The sequence below is a fragment of the Pleurodeles waltl genome, chromosome 8 (assembly GCF_031143425.1).
Source record: "Pleurodeles waltl isolate 20211129_DDA chromosome 8, aPleWal1.hap1.20221129, whole genome shotgun sequence".
NCBI lineage: Eukaryota > Metazoa > Chordata > Amphibia > Caudata > Salamandridae > Pleurodeles > Pleurodeles waltl.
Window position 1 is genome coordinate 468579002 of NC_090447.1, and position 25268 is coordinate 468604269.

The 25268-nt window shown below is 48.7% G+C and overlaps 1 protein-coding gene across 1 annotated transcript in view; it reads right to left on the reverse strand.

The window, feature by feature from the left end:
- LOC138249532 (interleukin-18 receptor 1-like) overlaps window positions 1-25268 on the reverse strand; it is a 267639-nt gene that overhangs the window by 130248 nt on the left and 112123 nt on the right. The gene's annotated exons all lie outside the window — the stretch shown is intronic.

A 25268-nucleotide genomic window follows, 5' to 3' on the forward strand; every position in this document is an offset into this window, starting at 1 on the left:
ATGAGCAACATAACAAAAGAACCACATTTAACTTCTAGTATGGTTTCGCTGGACAAAATATTGATGGATCTCACGTCTGAGTTCGAGAATACACTTGAGATATCTAAATCTAATCAGAAAGATACTCAGGACCCGTGTGAACCTTGAAAACAAAAATTTACGAAATCACACAGAGAACTAAAGTACTAAAATAAATATGGATAAAATGGATCAAGAACTGACCAAAATACCTCCAAAATAACTCTATTGAAACAATGAAATCAGAGCCAACAAGATGAGATCAGATGTCAGGAACATCATTCTCTGCACAATCAGTGGTAAATGTCCCAAAGGCACTGAAAGCAGTGACCATAAGATTTTGGCCCTCATTACAACATTGGCAGTAAATCCCGCTTACCGCTGTGCAGAAGACCGCCAACACACCGTCGCGGCTGTGGAATTCCACCACAGCCATTATGACCCACAGCTCAGAATCCGCCAAAATCTAGACACCCACACAAGTCCGCCACACCAAAGGTCAGTGATAAATTGGCGATAACAAAACCTCCACCATCACGCCAACAGGAATACGCCCACACTATCACAACACACGAATCCACGCGGCGGTCTTTCAACCACGGTATTCCATTGGCGGTACACACCGCCGTGCTTAAAATACACACACATTTACAAAACACTACCACATTGGACAATTCAAAATACACACACCTGATACACATACACACACCACTCCCACACACCCAATACAATATAAAACACACACCCACATTACCCACAAACCCTCACAACAAAAAATGTGGAAGAAGCAGAGAGACAGAAAAGCAAAGACCACACCAGCATACAGAGGCACACAACACCATTACTCATACACATCCACGCACAAAACACCACACACCCCTAAATATCACCCCACTCATCACAACACACACCACCTCACACATCACCCACACCACCCCATGGCACCGCAAAGACACCCCAGGTTTTCTGAGGAGGAGCTCAGGGTCATGGTGGAGGAAATCATCCAGGTAGAGCCACAGCTATATAGATCACAGGTGCAGCACACCTCCATAGCTAGGAAGATGGAGCTATGGCGCAGAATTGTGGACAGGGTCAACGCAGTGGGACACCACACAAGAACACTTGATGACATCAGGAAGAGGTGGAACGACGTACGGGGAAAGGTGCGTTCCGTGGTCTCAAGACACCACATTGCAGTTCAGCGGACTGGGGGCGGACCCCCACCTCCTCCCCCACAACTAACAACATGGGAGGAGCAGATCTTGGCTATACTGCATCCAAGGGCCTTGCAGGAGTAGCTGGAGGAATGGACTCTGGTAACTCAAATCTTTAACTACCATATCCCCCACCCTACCTGAATGCTATCACATACCCCCACCCTCACGCCCATCACTCCAACTCCTCACATATGTCCCACTATCACAAACCACCCATCCCAACACCAAGCACTGCATGCAACAACAGAGCATGGACACCCATCACCAATGCATGTCCACTACACATACCCACGCAGATCCCCAAACCAAATATCACACAATGTCCTACACAAGAATGTAAGCACTGGGGTACAGGGTCACCAACACATTGCACACCATGGCACACACAGATGCAATAATCATGCCTTTACACCCCTGCAGGACCCCTACCCAACGTCACTGGACAGGAGGTTCCAGACATGTCCACTCCCCCCACAGAAGAGGCCCACAGTGATGACAGCAGCTCTGTCCAACTGGATCTAGATGACCAGCCCGGCCCATCTGGGACCTCGGGACAGTCGGTTCCCCTGACATTGTCACAGGCCACCACAGAGCCTCCCCCCTCAGGAAACACCAGCACAGCACCCACCCAGGGGGCCCATCCCTCTGTCCCCAGGACACTTCAAGCAGCAGTGTGTCCATCACTACAGGGAACCCAGGCAAACCCACCACCCCAAGAACAGCAGGGACCTGGGGGCAGTGGGCACACGGTTCAGGGAACAGAGGCCCAGGAAAAGAGGGGAACTGGGAGGTCTGCTGTGCGACAGGGGGAGGACAGGCCCAGGGAACCCACTCTCCAAGAGGCCCTCTCTAACATCATGGTAGCGTACCATCATTCCCAGGAGACAATGGCAATGGTACTGGCCAAATTTCAGGAGATCCAGAGGCTGCAGGAGGAACAGTATTTGGAGTTCAGGGAGGAACCCAAATCCACCCTGGGCACCATTGTATGGGTGCTGAAGGACCTTGTTAACACCAGGAGGGACACTGTGGCACAACAAGGGGCCCCTGACACTAGCCTGGACGATGAACTGCCCGCCACCTCCGCCGGTGCTAGTGGACAGGAGGAACCACCACAGGACCACAACACCAGCACCCCCCCCCCCCTGCAGATGGAGAACCACCCCGCACGCGGTCCCTGAGATCCACGACAAAGACAGAGATCAATGCCAAGACCCCCGCCAAGAAATGAGACCACCCTGATTGTCATCCTTCTGTCCCACTTTGTCACCCTCTATGTCCTTAAACTGCCCTAGCTCTACTTCCTATGCCCCTTTGGAGAATGCACCTGTTAGACAAATAGACTGGACTCTGCCATGGACATTCCTCCACCATCACCCCTGACCACTTTAATACCACCTCAACCATTTTGCACTTAAATAAACACCCGTTATGGAGTCAGTCTGTGCTTTCACAAATGTGTATTTGCAATAACTGAGGAAAATACCAATGTCCTTTCAATTTGTCAACATACCTATGCCACACAGCTCTAGTCCATGAGGTAACATACCAGAGGTCACACAGTGGGACCCACATCTGTGAAATGGAAAGGCAAAGTGACAAGTCAGGGCCTATACACTGGGTGAAAGTGACAGACAGATGATAGGTCTTACAATTTTATGAGATGTAGGAGGCGGTGATGTCTTCTTACCTGTGTCTCACTGGAAGTATTGCTGGATCACAGTGTTTCTGTTGTCTATGTCCTCCTCTTCTGCCTCCTCTTCTTCACTGTCCACAGGCTCCACAGCTGCCACAAGACCCCCTTCTGGACCATCCTCCTGCAGAAAAGGCACCTGTTGTTGCAAAGCCAAGTTGTGCAGCATACAGCAGGCCACGATGATCTGGCACACCTTCTTTGGTGAGTAGTAGAGGGAACCGCCTGTCATATGGAGGCACCAGAACCTGGCCTTCAGGAGGCCGAATATCCTCTCTATGACTCTCCTACTTCACCCATGTGCCTCATTATAGCATTCCTCCGCCCTTGTCCTGGGATTTCTCACTGGGGTCAGTAGCCATGACAGGTTGGGGTACCCAGAGTCACCTGCAAATGTCGAGGGACAACTGTTAGACACACACTAACCCCAGACCCAGACAACTATTCACACGGTATAGGGTCCTTGTCCTCACCTAGTAGCCACACATGGTGCCTCTGGAGTTGCCCCATCACATAAGGGATGCTGCTATGTAAGCGTCATGCACTGAGCCAGGAAACCTGGCATTCACATGGTAGATGTACTGGTCTGCCAAACACACCATCTGCACATTCATCGAATGATAGCTTTTCCGGTTTCTGTACACCTGTTCACTCCTGCGGGGGGTACCAAGGCCACGTGTGTCCCATCAATGGCACCTACGATGTTGGGGATATGTCCTAGGACATAGAAGTCACCTTTCACTGTAGGCAAATCCTCCACCTGAGGGAAAACGATGTAGCTGCGCATGTTTTTCAGCAGGGCAGACAACACTCTGGACAACACGTTAGAGAACATTGGCTGGGACTTCCCTGATGCAATGGCCACTGTAGTTTGAAAAGACCCACTTGCCAGGAAATGGAGTACTGACAGGACCTGCACTAGAGGGGGGATTCCTGTGGGATGGCGGATTGCTAACATCAGGTCTGGCTCCAACTGGGCACACAGTTACTGGATTGTGGCACAATCTAGTCTGTAGGTGACTATTACATGTCGCTCTTCCATTGTCGACAGGTCCACCAGCGGTCTGTGCACCGGAGGATGCCGCCATCTCCTCACCTACCCCAGCAGACGTGCCCTATGGAGGAGAACAGCGAGCACAGAGTCAGCCAACACTGAGGTAGGAAAAAAACAATAATATTGCATACATTTGTCAATATGCTATGTGCCTGTGTCTGTGTATATGCAAGGCCTATATATGTGCGACGCATTAAAAAATAATGCCATGTGGCCACCTGAAATGGCGGCTGCCTGACCTGTACTGTGGGACAAGGGGATATGAGGTAACTGTGCTGGCGTTGTACACCGTCGGGGTAGGCGTTCGAAGACCGCGGCGCAATCCTGCATTGGTTAACATTGGACCCTATTGGTCCTAGGAGCCAATGACAATGTACACCGGCGGTGACGGTACGCACCGCCGCGGACGTGACCTTCATTTTCTCTCTGTTCACTCACTTGATAACTGATCTTCGACAGGAGAGGACCTACAGTGCAAGTGCTGCTGTGACCTGTGTCTGGAAGTGACAATGGCTCATGTGTCTGGGGAAAGGGCCCCTGCCTTCACATCGGCGGAGTTGGACAAACTAGTGGATGGGGCCCTCTCCCAGTACACGCTACTCTACGGTCCTCCAGACAAGCAGGTACACTGTGAGCATGCCGTATGGGCAATGCCTGTTTGGAGTGGTGTGGATGGAAGAAACGGGGGGGAGATGAGGCCTACATGATCGGATGGTGAGTGTATGTGCGTCAGGGCAAGGGTAGTAACTGCTGGGCAATGAGTATGACGGTCCGGACGGTAAAAGTGTCAAAGTTTCCCCTGTACAATTCCTCTAGGTCAGCGCCCACCAGAAGAAGGATATTTGGCGTGCCATCGCCAAGGACGTCCGGACCCTGGGGGTCCACCACAGACGGAGCACCCACTGCTGTAATGGATGGGAGGACCTTTTCCGCTGGAGCAAGAAGACGGTGGAGGCCCAGCTGGGTATGGCCTCCCAACATTGGAGGGGTGCCCGTCGCACCATGACCCCCCTGATGTTCCTGATCCTGGTGGTGGTGTATCCACAGTTGGATTGGCACTTGAGGGCATCATAGCAGCCACAAGGGGGTGAGTACACTCACATTCAGCTGACTCTTCACGCATTGGAGGTGTCTGGGTGAGGGAGTTGGGCAGTGGGTTCCCATAGGCTAAGGCGAGCTTTGTAGGCAAGGACCCTTTGTGAGACAGGCTAAGTGGCACCCCATCCCCACCAGTGGTAAGAGCCATCTACACTTAGGCAGACTCCTGTGACTTCCATGTGTGCAGCAATCGGCCATAGGCCATGTACCCCATGTCCCTGTGATTAATTAGGGAAATCCAAGTGCATGGCGTAGCGCAGAGGGCTGCTGTGTCTGTAGTGTCCGCCAACGGTAGCGGTATTGTATGCACTGAACATGTCTTTCTTCGTTCTTCCCCCCCCCTTTTTGTGGTCTCCCTGTTCTTGTGTGCATTAGCATCATCAGGCGTAGGAGCTGTGCCACTGGAGCAGGAGGGAGCTCCATCCCACATGGCCCTGGAGGGCCAGACAACGGAGTCTGAATTCACCAGTGGGACGGAGGGAGAGGGGAGCTCCACGGCAGGGACAGGAGCTGAAACCAGTGAACCATACTCTTCATCTGATAGAAGCTCCCTTGCGGTGGCAGGCCCCTCTGTGCCCACTGCATTTACAGGTACAGCTGCCACCCCCCTACCAGCACCGCCCTCCCAGCAGCCCCTCAGCGTGTGTCCCATGGCCGCTCACCCAGGAGGGTGGGCATCTCCTTCGCCCCAGAAACCTCAGGCCCTGCCCCAGTCAGCCCTGCTGCCCTCAGTCAAGAGGCTATTGACCTCCTGAGATCCCTCACTGTTGGGCAGTCTACCATTCTGAATGCCATCCAGGGTGTAGAGAGGCAAATGCATACCTGGAGGGCATTGATTCTGACCAGGTAGCTCAACAGAGAGCATTTCAGGCTCTGGCCTCTGCACTGATGGCAGCCATTGTCCCTGTGTCCAGCCTCCCCCCTCCAACCTCCTACACCCAGACCCAATCCCCAGTACCGCAGCCTATACCAAGCACACCATCAGACCAGCATGCACACACCTCAACACACAAGGGTGGCTCTGGCAAACATAAGCACCACACATCCCACAAACACTCACACAAGCATCATACCCATGCACACATACCAACATCCACTGCCTCCACTGTGTCCCCCTCCTCCACGTCTCCCTCCTCCCTCCCTGTCACGTCTCCACTCACACCTGCATGCACTACATCTTCAGCCACTACCTCCATCACCAGCACGCCCATCACCACACACCACTCACGTGCACTCACCACCCGCACTACCATTCACACATCCCCTATGTCCTCTACCAGTGTGTCTGTGAGCCCTCCTCCCAAACTACACAAACGCAGTCACACACCCACCCAACAGCCATCCACCTCACGACAGCCCCCAGCCCATGCACCTTCACCCAAAGTTAGCAAACGAACACCTTCTACAACCACTACCTCTTCCTCCACTCCTAAACCCGCTCCATCTACCCATCCCAGTGTGTCAAAATAACTTTTCCCCTTAAATGTTGACCTCTTTCCTACACCTCCCCCCCCACCCCCGGCCGTCCCCTAGGGCCCAGCTTTCCAGGTCCCAACCCAGCACCCCAGCCACCACATCACCGGGCACAGTGGTGCCAGCAATACCCTTTTTTTGGAGTGTGGCAAGCAACATGGCTGCCAGTGTCCCAAAGGGGGAGCCAAGGACATTCCCCCACCTCCAAAACAGAAGAAGTTGCCCACAACCTGGAGGGAGAAGGCCAAAACACCTTCCACCAAGGGCTCAGCCAAGAGAAGTGTGGGGAGTGGCAAGACAGCTGCACCAGCATCCATGGTGGGGAAGGGCCTGAAGCAGAAAGGCAAGTCAACATCGCCGCCAACCTGCACGGCGGACAAGACCGCCACCGGCACCACCACATGCACCATCGCGAAGGACACTGCCACCAGCAGCCCAGATACAGAGCCCTTCAGCAGCACTGCGATCAGTGAGCCAGCCACCAGCACCGCCATTACAGACACTGCCGCCAGCACTGCGGTCAGTGAGCCAGCCACCAGCACCGCCATTACAGACACCGCCCCCAGCACCGCGGTCAGTGAGCCAGCCACCAGCACGGCAGTCAGTGAGCCAGCCACCAGCACAGCAGTCAGTGAGCCAGCACCGACACCACAATGACCGCCGAAAGCACCGCCGCTAATGACACCGCCGCCAGCCCCGCCAGCAGCCCCGCAACAACCTGAGCCAGTGGCACCACCGCAGACATGGCTGCCATCTCCAGTGGTCATCTGTACATGGCTGGTGGTCAGTTTCAGGGGCCTGGCCAGCTTCCATGTTACACCACCGTCAGTGGAGTATCACATCCACTACCCCAGTCCTTGGCCGGATGAAGCACTCTAGGCACAAAGCCCCCTCCAGAATCAGTGGAGAAAGGCATTCACTACCTCAGTCCTTGGCAGGATGACTCTGGGCACAAAGCCCCCTCCAGAACCAGTGGAGAAAAGCATCCACTACCTCTGTCCTTGGCAGGATAAAGCACTCTGGGCACAAAGCCCCCTCCGGAACCAGTGGAGAGATACATCCACTACCTCTGTCCTTGGCAGGATGAAGCACTCTGGGCACAAAGGCCCCTCCAGAACCGGTGGAGAGATACATTCACTACCTCTGTCCTTGGCAGGATGAAGCACTCTGGGCACAAAGCCCCCTCCAGAACCAGTGAAGAAAGGCATCCACTACCTCAGTCCTTGGCAGGATGAAGCACTCTGGGCACAAAGCCCCCTCCAGAACCAGTGGAGAGATACATCCACTACCTCTGTCCTTGGCAGGATGAAGCACTCTGAGCACAAAGCCCCATCCAGAACCAGTGGAGACTGATATCCACTTGAGAGACTGTGGCTTTGCACTCCGCAGGATAAAGCAGTGGGCAACCCACCCACTGGAGAGACTTGAGAGACTGTGGCTTTGCACTCCCCAGGATAAAGCAGTGGGCAAACCACCCACTGGAGAGACTTGAGAGACTGTGGCTTTGCACTCCCCAGGATAAAGCAGTGGGCAACCCACCCACTGGAGAGACTTGAGAGACTGTGGCTTTGCACTCCCCAGGATGCAGCAGTGGGCAAACCACCCACTGGAGAGACTTGTGAGACTGTGGCTTTGCACTCCCCAGGATGGAGCCCCCTCATGGAGCTAGCGGCGTGCACTCATCCGGCTGAGGTGCCCCACCTTCCCTTCTCCCTGAGGTGCCTGTTTTATTTCAATCTGATGCCCCTGCAGTGTTCTCTCCGTTTCGATCGGGTATCTTGTGTGGGCCTCGCCCATGCATTTTGGGTCCAGTGGTCCACGGACTATGTAGGTGCAGTACCTGGACTTGAATTCTTGGTGTACATATTTGTTTATTGTGTATATACATTTTTGACTAATGGATGTTTATTGATTACAATGATTACAATCATTTCCTTTTGTCCTTGCGTTCTTCAAAGGGGGGTTGGGGGGGTGTAAATGTAATGTTTCAGCATGTATTTGTGTGTGTTGTTGTAGGTGAGGGTGGGGGTGGGGGTGTTGCCTGTTGCGTGTGTGTCACTCTCTTTTCCCTCCCCCTCCCCCGTGATCGTTGCCGCCGTCAGTCGTGCTCCTGGTAGAGGAGCAGAAAGACAATCACAGGGAGTATTTGGAGTTCAGGCTACATGGTGCCCTGGTTCCTCGTGGAATGTGTAGAGGTGAGTATTTTCCCTTCCAAGTCCTGTTTCCGTCGTGTTTTTGCTTGCGTTAAATCCGCACCGGAAAAGGTGGCCGATTGGCCTGTCATAATAGTGTGGGAGGTACATTGTCTTCTGCCTGTCTGTTGGCGGTGACCACCATGCTGTTTGTTTGTACCGCCGTGGCAGTCGGAGTGTTAAAGTGGGTGTCTATGTTTGTGGTTTCTGCCACGGTCATAATTCCTTTTTTTTTACCCCCGGCCTGTTGGCGGTTTTACCGCCGCTTTACTACCGACCGCCAGTGTTGTAATGAGGGCCATAATGTCTTTTTAAAGAAGTCCTCAAAGACAATTAGGAAATTGATCTAGAAAAGGAAATTCAGAGAGTCTATAGAAACTCCCCATTGATAAAACGAGGATCAGAATAAACAAAGGAAGACCTTAAAGAATTTAGGGCCAGATGTTTGTACCTTTTTTCTTGTTGCAAAACACCCGATTTGCAGAATCGGGGCGTTTGTGACAAGTAAAAAGCATTTTAGTATGTACATACCCTGTTTCGCGATTTGGTAATCTATTTACCAAATTGCAAAATAGGTTTGCGAGTCGTAATTAGGAAGGGGCGTTCCCATCCTAATTGCGAGTCGCAGTGTAATGTATGATTGTTTTGTGACCGTAAATGCGGTCACAAAACAATTGCAGTTAGCACCAATTTCAAATTGGTGCGAACCCATTCCCAAAGGGGAAGGGGTTCCCACGTGAACCCTTCCTCTGAATATTTTTTCAGAGCAGGCAGTGGTCCCACGGATCACTCTGCTCTGAAAAAATTAAAAAAAAGGTTTCATTTTTGTTTTTGAAATCCTTCCCATTTTTCTTTAAGGAAAACAAGCCACCTTTAAGAAAAACAGAAATTGCTTTATTTAAAAGCAGTCTGCTGTCCCCAGAAGGCCCCTATCCCTGTGAGGACGGTCATGCCCAATGGGGTTGCAAATTGCGACCTACCCCATGAATATTGATGAGGTAGGTAATTTGCAACCCCATTGGGAATCGCAAATAGTGTCATTGACACTGTTGTACATTAGGTTTTGCGACTCACAAATTGCGAGTCACAAAACCTAATATTCGGACATGTGGTCCTTATTGTCTTACACCACCAAAGTGCAAGTCCTGGGTCTGACACTGAAAGCTAAAACCTTGGCCAGCAAAGATTTTACATAATTAATTAAATCTAATATATGTAGAACTTCAGAATAGCAGTAATGGGATCTTGGTCGCAAATAGGAGAACTACATGAGCTTGAAGCCAAAGTGCAATTACGATTCCAAGCCATGCTTAGAATTAAATGGACAAGTGAGATGCACAATATAAGTAAAGTGGAATAATTACATGAGTTAATTAACACCATGAGTAGTTCCATTTAGAGAAAGCACAGAGGTTTTTGTAGAATAGACACCAAATAAACAAGATAATAAGAGGACAGGGGAAGGAAGAAGGGGCCAGATGTAGGAAACTGTTAGCGACTCGCAAACGGCAAAATTTGCCGTTTGCGAGTCGCAAATCGCAGTTTCCTATTCAGGAATGCATTTTGCGAGTCGGGACCGACTCGCAAAATGCATTTCCGACTCGCAAATAGGAAGGGGTGTTCCCTTCCTATTTGCGAGTCTGAGTGGTATGCAATACCATTTGCGACCGCGTAGCATCGCAGTTACCATTCACTTCAAGTGGATGGTAACCCACTCGCAAATTGGAAGGGGTCCCCATGGGACCCCTTCCAGTTTGTGACTGGACCCACAAATATTTTTTCAGGGCAGGGAGTGGTACACTTAAAAAAAAAATAACTGCTTTATTGATCAAGCAGTCACAAACATGGAGGTCTGCTGACGACAGCAGGCCTCCATGTTAGCGAGTGCCTATACTCGCTATGGGGCCGCAATTTGCGACCCACCTCATGAATATTCATGAGGTGGGTCATTGCGACCCCATAGCGAGTCGCAGTCGGTGTCTGAGACACCGTACTGCAAAGCAATTTGCGACTTGCAAATTGCGAGTCGCAGGGACTCGCAATTTGCAAGTCGCAAATTGCCGTTTTGCTACATCTGGCCCTAGGAGAGGAAGGAACAGAAGGACAAACCAAATGCAAACATGTTTGTTTTAATAATGAGTTATTTCTTATCTGCGTTTTACAATATCATATTAGCTTTGCAGCCAAAGACCCGAATAATCATAAAAGTTACTTGCCACAGAAATCGGTGAGAGTTCCGAGGACCGGAGCACTTGGTGGTATCCATAATGGGATAAAAAGCAAACATTTTTCCCATTCACATTGTAATTTCTTTGTAATAGAAATTGAGGGGGTGGTGGAATGGAAATGAATTTGTGACAAGATGGTGATGAAGGATTAAACAAAAGCAAAATTAACAAGAAATGGTAACAGCCTTCTCATCAAAAAGGAACAAAAATTGATCTGCCAATACTGACAAGTAGTAATATTGCAAGAAACACAACTGACTTTAGCAGAGTGTAAAGCATTTTTTAGTAAATAAGGCTGGGTGCACCAAGTAGTAAAGTTCGTTCAATGGGGTTAGCCTTCCTTATTAAAAAAAAAGTTTCTGGCATAGACCTTATAGATTCTAAATGGACCCATCAGTTCGGTGGGTCACTGGAAAAGTCACGTACAGGTAGACATCCTTTAGATGCTCTGGTTTTTTATGGTCTAAATTGTGGCGTTACATTTCAAATGTATTAGATTTCCATATTCCGAATTTGATTGCATTTTAATACACTGATAAATAATTAATTCGAAAGATATACTAAAAGACAGTTCATGAATACCCCCAGGGTCAGGAATGTATTGAGAAACAATGCAAGATTTGACTGATGAGATGTTTGCTGTAAGGGAGTCAGTGTACTGCGAGGATTCACTTTTAGTAACAAATAATGACATTATTCAAGATTTGACTAATCTCTTGTAGATATCCTACTAGATAAAATTACAGAAATCAGACATATTCCAGCACACTGGCCTGATCACTCACAAGGGACTGTTTCTCTCTTAGGGCTGAGGGGCTGCGCCCCTGTGAAATTCCTACACATTAATATAAAAAATATTAAATAGATTGATTTGTTTAGAGATACGATCGTTATGTCTAAACAAATCGATGCATTTAAGCCCGGACCATCTTTCCCTGGCTGCCTGCCCTGCCTCGCTTTGAAGCAGGAGACGGAAGCCAGGCAGTAATTCAACTTTCTACACTGCGACGCACGACACAGGGCTGATGCTCTAAAACCCTACATTTCCATTGTGGTCTATGGCAGTATCCACTATAGGTCAGTGACACTTTTAGCATCATGATTATGGGGGTCTGAGTCTTCATCCGTGCATGAGGGCATCCATCTGTCATTAACAGGCATAGATCCCACCCTTACCCCATTCGTCACACAGTAGGAGTGGATGCAAGCATGTATTATATAGGGGCATATTTATACTCTGTTTTCTCTGGATTTGCGTCATTTTGTTTACGCAGATCCGGCGCAAAGTTAAGTCCATATTTATATTTTGGCACTAGACATGTCCAGCGCCAAAATATTGGAGTTAACATAATTTTTTGCTTGCGGAATACTACCTTGCATCAATGAGATGCAAGGTAGGCATTACCGGGCAAAAAATGGCTCAAAGGCCCTAGCACCTTATTTATCCTCCCGTGCAAAAATCACACACAGGAGGAGGAGGGCCTTAAATAATGGTGCTAAGCCTACTTAGCACCATTATTTAACTCCTGGGCATGGGCAGGCGTAATGGGACCTGTAGGCAGATTTCCATGGTCCGAGACCATGGAAATTGCCCACAGGTGCCCTTCCCAGTCCCCAGGGACTCCCCCATCCACCCCTACCCACACCAGGAGGTCACCTACAGATGGGGGACCCATCCGAAGGTAAGTCCGGGTGAGTATTTTCTTTTTTTTTGTCCAACGCCTCTAGGGGTCCCTGATGGGGCCCCCTGCACGGCGCTGGCCCCAATGGCCATGGCCAGGGGACATCCATTCCCTGGGCATGGCCATTGGGGTGGTGGGCATGGCTCCTGTCTTTACTAAGACAGGAGCCATGTCCATGGGGCTTGTGCGCCAGAAAATGGCGCTACACTGCCTAGAGGCAATTTTTTTCCAAGGATGCTAACAGGGCCTTAGTGCCAGCTAGCGCCATTCCTTAAATATGGCACCCGGACAGCGTCTAGGAATGGTGCTAGCCTGCGCTATACTTTTTGGTGCAAACCTGTGTTAGCGCAGGTTTGCGTCAAAAAGTATAAATATAGGCCTAAGTGCCTTGTCTTCGGTAACGTTAAGTGTTATAATGCTAATCTTGTGTTATTTTTAGTGTACTGGGATCCCTTGTCATGCTAACTTCCCCCATGTGACACTCCAGACCCTGGGTCCTTTAGAAGTGGAGCTACTGTATTTGTTCCATGTGAAACTGTTGCAACAGATGAGCAGGGTTCTTGATCCCTTGCAAAATGGATCCAAATATCTGAGGCAAGCGCAAGGGGAGATATACATGCTTACAATGACAGTCAGTCAGTCAGTCAAATAACTTTATTCGGCAATTGCCATAAAAGTACAAACCAAGACACATTTCCCAATCTATAAATAGTAAAATAAAACTTTAAAACCATTACTGGAAGCACCAGATGAACATCCAATCTGAAACCCCTTAACATACATAGATAAATATACTAGACATGATTAAAAATCACAAAGTCAGAAAAGTACAAATGTTAGCGTTAAAAAGATATACTATACGTACATAAAATATTTAAAAAGAAGTAGGCCTTTTCCTAATACGTAAAGAAGCTGTGACAAAGTCTAATACATGGTGACAAATTTGGATATTAGGCAATCTCTGAAGGTATAGCAGGGCTTCCTTATAATGAATAGGTCTAAAAAGACATAACGTGGGTAAAATAAAGGCCCCTCTAGGTGCAGCATATAAAGGGCAAAAAAGAAAAAAATGCAAAGTGCTCTGGGTTGATTTGGAGTCACAGGGACAAAGTGGTAAATCCTTTTTCCAGAAACATGGTTCAGGGAAAGCTACCTTAAAATGAATTAGATTAAGTCTAAAAAGTGTTAAAAAGGAAATTATTCTAAAACTTGAAAACCAAGACAAATAGGGTTCAACGCATGGAACAGTCACAATCCGAGACAATGACAGTCATATGCTGTATGGTGTTAAACTGGACCTATTTTCATGTCCTTAACATTAATGCCACAAATATGGAGTGATAAGTGAACAATGAAAGTTAAAATGTGTGTAATGCATGTCAGCCATTTAGTTCCTCTTATTTCACATTTTATTTAATGTTACATTCCCCAAGAGAGTTAGCTGTTTTATCATGCTATGTTTCTGTGCATTGTATTACTCTTGCATAGTTCACACTTTGACTCATGCCAGGTGTTTATGAGGGCACTTTGATTGTAGAGCGATGGTGCTGAAGAAGAAGGCAAAGCAAAGTGTCCGACAGTGGGCTGCCCTCTCTGAAGAGCACTCAGAACAATAGTCATGTATTCCAGTTGTAAATTAAATTCAGTGTAAATGTGTGTAAAGAGGTGCATAGAGGTCAAAATATTTAGAAGGCAAAAGCTAAATGAAATAAAGTGCTTAAATGTGAATGAGTGTACTGTATGTTTGGGGTGGTAAAAAGAGGAAGATGCAATGTAGTGCATTCAGGATGGAGGGGAAAAAGGGTGCTGAAGAGGAAAGTGTTGTAGTTGGACTCACGTTCACAGGCTAGCCTCCTGGTTTAGGGATGACAGCACTTTTGCTTGTAGGCAACTAGGCCAATCATACAACAAGTTGTAACTGTCCGCCCAACCCTCCCGGCTCACAAGCAGTACCGTGCCAAAAACCCAAACAGTAAAAGGTGATCTCTGGAACCCTTTATGCATGGACTCGAAGAGTGCGACATCTCAGGGGAGTCATAGTTAAACAGAGATTACCCTTTTCTCACATGAGCAATAAGTCTAATTCACACACAGGCAATGAAGGAGATGTAGTAAAGTTTTCAATAGGTTTTATTAACAAGATTGCAATCTACTGTAAAAAGCATGAGCTGCAATGATTAGGATAAAGAACAATGCAAGAAGCAGAATGGTAAAGATGAGAGTCGTGAATACAAAGACCACCACCATACTGCAATAACATGAAATGTAAAATATCCCTAAAACCATAGCATGGAGCACCAAATCTCTAACCTAAAGAGAGCTGGGTGTGATAAACCTAATCTGCCAGTATTGTGCTCATGAGAAGCATCCCCAACCCATGTTACCTTGGAATGAGGTCTCTAGATCAGACTCTGTGGGGACACGAAGGCTGGATCTGCATCAAGGTGATGTGTAGCATAGATAGCGTTGATGGCATCTGGTAGAAATCCCTCTGATAACTTTGTCTGTTTAGATGTATTTATACAGATCTTGTAGGATTCCTGATGCAGGTATGCTCCCAAACAATAGATAAGAAGTCATACTTGGGTGGCAATTACATAAATAATTCCATCCAAAGGTACAATATTTTCCTGTCGCTTGTCTTTGACGCTGATAGTGACGCCTGCACAGAATGGCACTGATAACATGACATCAAAACAACTTCCTAACTATAAACATAGCAGCCATCTCAAAAGAAATAATTAAATCAATGCGCTAAAACAGAGCAGGCTAAGTAGGTTAAAAGTCACTAGGTAACCGTGGCACAGGCCTGCAAGCCAGAAGGCTAAGCGAACTCCTGATCCCCATTAAAACTAAATAGGACCCACTACAAAGGAGAGGAGGTTGAAAATGTGAGATGGTAAGAGAAAAAGGGCATACTTATCTAAAGTAAAGCACACATAACTGAAGGCCATACTCCTTCCATAGGCCTCAATAATATTTAATTCACAGTCTCACAATTTAAAAATTTCCAATTTTAATTATTTATAACTAATCATTGTTGTTACTCATTTATTTAAGCTTCTAACAACCATTGACAAAGCCGATGGTACTGACAGGTTTTAGGTGTGTTTCACCTGTTGTGTTATATTTCTAGATGCAATAACGTCTGAGAGAGAAACCAAAATACATGCAGGGTGACACACTATGGGAATCACAGAAAAGTTATTTAACATCTTCCTTTTTAGAGATCCCCCACTTTTGTCATCCTATTTAAAGATCTGTCCACACATATTTTGGTATGAATAATTGCAGCCAGCAGCTGTGGGTGCTTCCTGATGCCTGGTTAGAGCATTGTAATCCAAAGGTGATGCTGAAGGCAGTGCAAGACACTCAGCAGGCACACCTTGTAAAGTTAAGCAGAGGTGCTCCAAAAAGGAGGGGGTCAAAGCCACAAACTTCCTGTGTAAAATGCCTTGTCTGTAAACGTGGGAGCTTGACCAGGGGACATGGACCCTAGTCCCCTAAGAAAAATACACTAGTGAGAAAAAGGTAAGGTCCCACTGGATTAATGAAATAGTTTGTATCTAATTGTCATGCAATCGGTGAAGTTCATAGAAGGAACTACGAAGAGAGCCTTAATTGCTCTAAATCAAATTTGTATTTTGGAAAGCAGGTTACTCCCAGTTAAAATGCAAGCAAAATGGGTCTAACAATAAAGCAGAAGCTCAGCCAACACGTGTTTCGCCCCACAGGCACGTACGCCAGGGCTTTCTCAAGGCATACTGTATCGACAAGGTTCGTTTTGCAAAATTTACAGTTGTATAAGCACTATTTACATTAGATAACCTCAAAAATGGGTCGGAGCCGGTCAAATATTCAGATATTCACGTCCGTCGCCATAGTTTTAAACACCTTGTAAAGTGCCTGAAGTTGTCGCGCTGTACAATTTGCACATTAAGGTAACTGTTGAACATATTAATGCAATAAGATATGGGGCAGTTTTTAATGTGTTTAGTGTTTCAAGACTATGGGGTCATTATGACCTCGGCAGTGAGTGGTAATGTGGTGACAATACCGTCAACAGGCTGGCGGTACATTATGAGATTGGTGGGTTGGCTGCAGCCAACCTGCCACTCCTCCACTCATACCGCCATGGCGGTATGAGCCGCTGGACCAGAGATGTCTATCTCCAGCCCGGCGGCCGTCATAGTACCGCCTGCAGCATTATGAGCCTGCCTACCACCATGGTTTTCATGGAGTTAGAAATACCACGAAAACCAAGGCAGTAGGCCCTACCTGTGACAGGGAATTCCTTCCCTGTCACCCGGTAGGTGGCTCTCCCAATCCATGCTGGCATACATGCATTCATACACGCATACTTCCAGACATGCTCACACACATTCCTACAGCGATCACACTGACATGAAGACACGCACTCACTTCACCATTCTTACATGCATTTTGGTGATGGCCTGTCGATGCGTGCGTCTGAGGGGAGCAAGGTTGTCTGCGCAGTTGGTGATCCAGTTCGTGAGGCTGAGGGCTGCGTCGTTGGGGTCGGTGGTGAGGGTAGGTTGGTTGACGGTGAGCGCGGAGAAGAGCTGTTCTTCGGGGATTTTGTTCCACTGACGACGAGGGATGGGTTGAGTGCGGAGGTGGCGGGTCTCGCGTCAGAATGTGAAGTGGACACAGCTGTGGTCGGTCAAGTGTAGAGCTGAGGCGTGGCTGAAGGAGACGTGTTTGCTGGCGGAGAAGATGGGGTCAAGCGTGTGTCCGGCGATGTGGGTGGCGGTGTTCACCAGTTGCTTGAGGCCGAGGTTGGCGAGGTTGTCGAGCAGGGCGGTGGTGTTGGGGTCATTGTTCTGTTCCAGATGGAAGTTGAGGTCGCCTAGGAGGATGTAGTCTGGCGAGGCGAGGGCGTGCGGGGAGACGAAGTCGGTGATGGAGTCGCTGAAAGGGGTGCGCGATCCGGGGGGACGGTAGATGAGGGATCCTCTGAGGGTGGTCCTGGGGTCGGTGCGAATCTGGAAATGCAGGTGTTCCGCGGCGAGGGGGGTGTCTTCGTTGGAGGTGGTGACGCTGAAGGAGTCTTTGAAGACGATGGCGATTCCTCCTCCTACTTGGTTGGTGCGGTATTTCCTGGAAATCTTGTAACCTTCGGGGATGGCTAAGGCGATGTCTGGGGCCGAAGAGGCGTTCATCCAGGTCTCCGTGATGAAGGCGACATCCGGTGCTGTGGAGTCCAGGAGGTCCCAGAGTTCAACGGCGTGCTTGTGGACGGATCGAGCGTTGACCAGGATGCATTTGAGGTGGTTGATGGCACGTGGGCTGGTGGTCATGGTAGTTGTGTGGTGGAAGATACGTTTGCAGGAGTGGCAGGCGAAAGGTCCATGGGTGAGTTTAGGGTTAGCTTGGAAGCAGGTGTTGGAGCGTCCTGGGTTGAGGGCGTGGAGGGTGGTGGGGTCGTAGCGGAGCATAGGGGTTTGGGGGTGCTGAGGACCAGGGGACGTGGCGCTGGGCGCGGGCCAGGCGCGGACGGGCGCAGACGGGCTTGCCTCTGGCGCGCACCGGCGAGCCAGCAGCGCACCCGCTGCGCAGTCGCGCAGCGGCTGCCATAAGAGGGAGAGGTCAGCTGGGGGCGAATGGGAGCTGGGGGGCGGGGGCGTGCAGGAGGTGGCGGCGGGAAAGCGGAAGGGAGGGGGGGACAGGTAGAGGGGAGAAGAGCTGGGGGAGGGGTGTTTAAGGGTGGTGGGGGTGAGTTGTAGGAAGTTTAGGAGTTTAGGGAAGGAGATAGGAGTAAGGTTGGGAAGATAGGGGAGGGGGGTTGTAGAGGTGGGTGAGGGTGAGAGGTAGAGTGAAAGGATAGGAAGATAGGGGTGGTAACAAAGGGGGTGGCGAGTGGGGGGGCAGATAGAGAAATAGGTAGATAGGAGGAGGTGGTGAGTGAGGGAGATAGATAGAGAGATAGGTAGATTGGTAGATAGGAGGAGTGAGGGAGGCAGATAGCGACAGGGGTAGATAGGGGTGATACAGAGGGGGAGGCGAGTGAGGGAGAGAGACGAGACCGGAGCAGGAGGGCAGGCGCTGGAAGAACAAAAGACAGAAGACGAAGACCGGAAGACAGAAGACAGAAGACGAAGAACAGAAGACAGAAGGCAGAAGACGAAGAACAGACGATAGAAGACCACAGAAGACGAAGAACAGAAGACAGAAGACCACAGAAGAAGATTAAGAAGAAGAGGAGCGCAGAAGACAGAAAAATACAGATGAAGGTGAAGAAGAGGAGCACAGAAGAATACAGATGAAGGTGAAGAAGAGGAGCGCAGAAGACAGAAGAATACAGATGAGGTGAAGAAGAAGAGGGGCGACGAGTAGCAGAGGAAGGAGCCAAGAAGAGGGACAGAGAAGAAGAGGCACACGCGGGTCGCGGTGCAGAGGAGAGGGTGAGAAGCACACAGATGAAGAGAGAAGACGGGGAGCAGGAGGGAAAGAAGAGTACAGAAGAAGACTACAGAAGAAGAGCGAAGAGGAAGAACAGAGAAGAAGAAAAGAAGCAGGAGAGAGGGTGAGTAGCGTGGGGCAGGACGAGGGGCTGGGAGGTGGGGGGTACTTACTGTGAGGTAGCTGGGCGGTCTCAGGAACCTGGGCTGGAGGAGCTGGAGGAGCTGCAGCGGCAGGGGGAGCGACCTACCCTTGGGTCAAGGGTCGCTACCACTGTTGCACAGCGGCCGCCATAAGAGGGAGGGGGGGGAGGGGTCAGCTGGGGGCGAATGGGAGCTGGGGGGCGGGGCGTGCAGGAGGTGGCGGCGGGAAAGCGGAAGGGAGGGGGGGACAGGCAGAGGTGAGAAGAGCTGGGGGAGGGGGGTTTAAGGGTGGTGGGGGGTGAGTTGTAGGAAGTTTAGGAGTTTAGGGAGAGAGATAGGAGTAAAGTAGGGAAGATAGGGGAGGGGGGGTTGTAGAGGTGGGTGAGGGTGAGAGGTAGAGTGAAAGGATAGGAAGATAGGAGTGGTAACAGAGGGGGTGGCTAGTGGGGGGGAAAGATAGAGAAATAGGTAGATAGGAGGAGGTGGTGAGTGAGGGAGATAGATAAAGAGATAGAGAGATAGGTAGATTGGTAGATAGGAGAGTGAGGGAGGCAGATAGCAATAGGGGTAGATAGGGGTGATACAGAGGGGGAGGCGAGTGAGGGAGAGAGATGAGACAGGAGCAGAAGGGCAGGCGCGGGAAGAACAGAAGACAGAAGACGAAGACCGAAAGACAGAAGACAGAAGACAAAGAACAGAAGACAGAAGGCAGAAGACGAAGAACAGACGATAGAAGACCACAGAAGAAGGTACAGAAGACGAGGACGATGTTGCTTGATCCAGAATTGAGGAAAAAAGCAGACAATTGGTTAAGGATAACTCTGGTCCTACCTCCCGAGTCATGGTCTGGGATGCATAAAAACACACATATGTTTTCGGTATCCTCTGTAAATAGAGCACCATCGTAGCTAGAAGGGCTCGAGAACAGGTGAAGGAGCTAGACAGAGAACTCACATATAAAGAAGAATCTAATTAAGCAAAAGCTGGAAATGAAACAAATATTAGTAGCCAAACAAAATACTTTCAAGCAATTAACCCCTTAACTGCAGGGCCTCCCCCCATTGCTGAGCCATGAACCATTCTTTGGCTATTTGGGATAGTATACGCTTTGGGCTCCATGAAATCTTTCAATGCCAAATCTGAGTCCTTTTTTCCAACATGATGGGGATTACAAAGACACCTAGGACTTGTGGATTTCACAGGAGAGGACCGAGAAAATAGGGAAAATATAATAAAAGAGCTAAATTATGATTTTTGGGGGGGAAAAAAGTGTTCCAGATAAAAGTGTCATCAATTAATGATTTGCTGTGCTAAAGTCACCATCTGCTCAGCTGACTAAAGAAAACTAATTTGTTTAGACCATGTTTGGCATTTTTCAAATAGGTAGCCCATTTTTCCTATTTTTGTGCTCTCTCAGCCTACTTCCAGTTGGGGTACAACTAGTCTGAAATGCCTGGATGATTCAGGAAATCTATAGATTCCTGAAAAGTAGACCAAGGTCTGAATTTAGAAAGGGATCATAGGTGTAGATCCCTTAAGGTGTTCCCAAAGAAACTAACTGTTGAACCATTTTAAAATGAGTAGGACAAAATGGCCATTAGTGACAACATTTTCGTCTGTATTTATTTGTCACAAGGCCAATTTACAAAAGTAATATACCATTAAATTCACAAGACCCTTCTGGTTGTAAGGAGCTATAGGATTTGAATGTTCTCCGAGAACCAAAGGTACCCAGAGCCAACAATGGAGTCACACCATATAACGTTTTTTCATTGTGCACAGAGTATAAACCAATTTGTATGGTGAAATATGTAGAGTGAAGAATGTGTACAGAAGAAACATATATTTCTGAAATAAGCACAACATATTGAATTTATGAGCAGTGGTTATTTGTACATCTCTGAATTTGTGAGCACACATGATAGCATATGAGTTAAAGTCAATTTTTTTAAAATGTCTTCTTTCTTACACATTGGTTTACATTTGGAAGGCGCAAATGCTGCAAACTCCAATGGAAAATTACAAATCTTCTTCTATTCTATGGTCCCACATGTCTAACAATAAAAATAGTACCTCATTTGTATGGGTAGATCTAGTGCCTGTGACAAAAAATGGGCTAAAACACAACATGAAGTTATCGCATTTTTCCACTGAAACTGACCTGTTTTTCCAATGTGGGTAGGTAAGCCAGCATCTAGGGAAACCTAGAAAACTTTCACATTTTTGAAAACTAGGAAATCCATGGTGGGGAAGCTTGTGTGTTCTCTCCAGATATTTTTTACTCACAATCCCACGCAAACTTCAAACTTTGACTGAAAAAACACATTTTCCTTGCATTTCTGTGATGGAAAGTTCTGAAATATGTAGGGAGACACAAATGTCCTTCCAACCAGTGTTCTCCTAAGTCTCCCATTAAAAATGGTACTGTTTGGATAGGCCTAGTGCCCATGACAGGAAATGGCCCAAAATGTAACGTGGATACAACACATTTTCCATTTAAAATTGACCCTTTCACTAATGTGAGTAGCTGTGGATTTAAGGCCCTAGAATGGCCATGACAGAGGAAAATATTTTTGAAAACTTGGGGAAATCCGGGGTGGTGTGGCTTTCACCAGTTATTATTACCTCAAATCCCTTAAACCTCAATCTTTGACTAAAAATCTAATTTTCCTAACTTTTCTTTGATGGAAAGTTCTTGAATTTGTGAGGAGACAAAAATGTTCTCCCACCCACTATTCACTTTAGTCTCCCCTTAAAAGGGAATCTCAGTTGTGTGGGTGGGCATAGTGGTGATTTGTCACATAATCTTAAGAAATTGAAAACATATGGCTTAAAAATGTACAAAACACTATGGCCCTCATTATGACATTAGCGGTAAATCCCCCTTACACCATGCCGACTGTCGCCAACATATCGCCCCCATGGCGTATATCCGCTACCCATATTATGACACACACACACACCAATCCATCACTATTCAGAAACATACAAAAGTCCTCTACACCAAAGGTCAGCGATAAAGTGGTACTATCAAAACCCACACCGGTATGCCAAGAGAACTACGCCCACCACATTATGACCCACGAATCACCATGGTAGACATTCAATGGCGGTATACCATTGGTGGTACATACCGCCTCATTCAAAATACACACGCACTAGCAAAACAACACCCTGTTGATCAATTCAAACTACACACACCTGACACACATACACACACCACACCCACACCAATATAAAACACACACCCACACTACCCACAATCCTTTACGACTACAAACCATTGCCACAAGAGAGATAGCACAACCACAGACAAGACCACAGCCACACACCACCATCACCTATACACCACCCACGCACCCCACATCAAACACCTCAACACATCACCCCACACACCCTCACCCACACCACTCACACTACACCCATGGCACCACAAAGATGCCCCAGGTTCTCTGAGGAGGAGCTAAGGCCGTGGGACAGCACCCCAGAACAAGGGACGACATCAGGAAGAGGTGGAACGACCTACGGGGAAGGTATGTTCCCTTGCAACAAGACACCAACTCGCTGTACAGAGGCATGGCGGTGAACCCCCACCTCCTCCCTCACAACTAACAACATGGGAGGAGCAAGTCTTGGCAATCATGCATCCTGAGGGCCTGGCAGGCATAGGAGGAGGACTGGACTCTGGTAAGTCAACCCTCTATTACTATCACCCCCCTACCTGCATGCCATCACATACCCTCACCCTCACCCTCACTCCCATCAATCCACCACCTCCCACACACCCCACCATCACAACCCACACAGGATGACCAACCTGGCCCACCAGAGACATCCGGACACTCGGTTACCCAGGCACACTTGCACACCACCACACAGCCTCCCCCCTCAGGAAACACCACCACTGCACCCACCCAGCGGGCCTATACCCCTGTTCCCAGGACACGTCAATCTGCAGTGTGTCCACCACTACAGGGACCCCAGGCCACCCAACAAACCCAAGACAATCAGGGACCTGGGGTCAGTGGCAGTGGGCACACGGTTCTGGGGACAGAGGCACAGGACAACAGGGAAGCTGGGAGGGCTGCTGTATCACAGGGGGAGGATAGGCCCAGGGAACCGACCCTCCAGGAGGCACTCACTGCGATCCTGGGAGCATACCAACATTCCCAGGATACGCTGGGCCAGATCATGGACAAGTTGCAGGAGAATATGCGGCTGCAGGAGGGACAGTACCTGGGGATCAGGGAGGACTTAAAGGCCATTAACATCACTGTGGTCTCCATTGCAGGGGTGCTAGCTTACATGGCAAACACACTGAGGGAGGCAGTGGCCCAACAGCGGGCCACTGACAATAGCCAGACTACTGGTCAGCCCTCCATCTCTGCTAGTGGACAGGAGGCCCCGCCACAGGACCAACAGGCCACCAGCACCCCTCCCCCTGCAGAAGGAGAACCACCCACAAACATTCCCAGTGACCAGGCAGAAGCCAGAGACTATTGCCAAAACCTTGCCAGGAAATAAGACTCTCCTGGTTGTCACCCTTCTGTCCCACTCTGTCACCGTGTCCACCTTCAACTGCCATTACTCCTCTTCCTATGCCCCCTTGGACACTGCACCTGTGAAACAAATAGACTGGACTCTAACCTGGACCTTCCTCCATCATCACCCCAGCCCAATGCACTTGCCCCCCTACTCCTTAGCACTTAAATAAACGCCCTTTGAAAAATTACAATTATGGTGTATGCCAAATCATTTCGAAATGTATTTCATTAACAAGGTTCAAACGTTGCAGTTCAACTGTACAGTAATGTTTACCTAGCAAGGACCTGTAGTTGGCTGCACTGAACACACCAGGAGCTATAGTGGGGCACAAATATCTGCAAAAAGAGATGCCAAAAGGTACAGTGAGTGGGCATGGAAGTCGGAATTCACAACCTGCCAGTGACAATGTGAAACCAAAAACTGTTATTGGATAGTGAAGTTAGACTGTCTTACCTGTGTCTCATTGGAAGTATTGACGAATGACTGCACTTCTGTTGTCCTCATCCTCTGCCTCCTCATCATCACTGTCCACAGGGTCTACTGCTGCCACACTGCCATCTCCAGCCTCCCCTTCCTGCAGAAAAGGCACATGGCGTTGCAAGGCAAGGTTGTGCAACACACAGCATGCCATGATGATCTGGCAGACCTTCTTGGGTGAGTAGTACAGGGATCCACCTGTAAGATGGAGGCAACAAAACCTGGCCCTCAGGAGGCCAAATGTCCTTTCTATAATCCATCTTGTTTGCCTATGTGCCTCATTGCAACGTTCCTCTGCCCTTGTCCTGGGATTCCTCATGGGGTCAGTAGCCATGAGAGGTTGGGGTAACCAGAGTAACCTGCAAATATCGAGGAACAACAGTTAGACACATACTTACACTTTGGGCCCACACCATACCCATACACTAACAGACATTGGGTGGGAACTAGGGCTCACCTATTAACCACACCCGGTGCCTCTGGAGTTGGGCCATCACATTTGGGATGCTGCTATTCCACAGGAAAAAAGCATCATGCACAGATCCTGGATATTTAGCATTGACATTGGAGATGTTCTGGTCCGCAAGGCACACCATCTGAACATTCATGGAATGAAAACTCTTTCAGTTTCTGAAGACCTGTTCATTTCGCAGGGGCCGGGGTAGAAATGATGTTGAGGATATGTCCCATTGTGTAGAAGTCAGCTTTCACTGTGGCCAAATCCTCCACCTAGGGGAAAATGATGTAGCTGCACATGTGTTTAATCAGGGTAGACAACACTTTGGTCAGCACATTTGAGAACATTGGCTGTGACATTCCTGTTGCCAAGCCCACTGTCTCTTGGAAAGAACCAGTTGCCGGGAAATGGAGAACTGATAGCACTTGCACAAGAGGGGGGATCCCAGTGGGGTGATGGATACCAGATATCAGGTCAGGCTCCAGTTGGGAACACAGCTCTATGATTGTGGCCCTGTCAAGTCCATAGGTGAGGATAATGTGCCTGTCCTCCATTGTTGCCAAGTCCA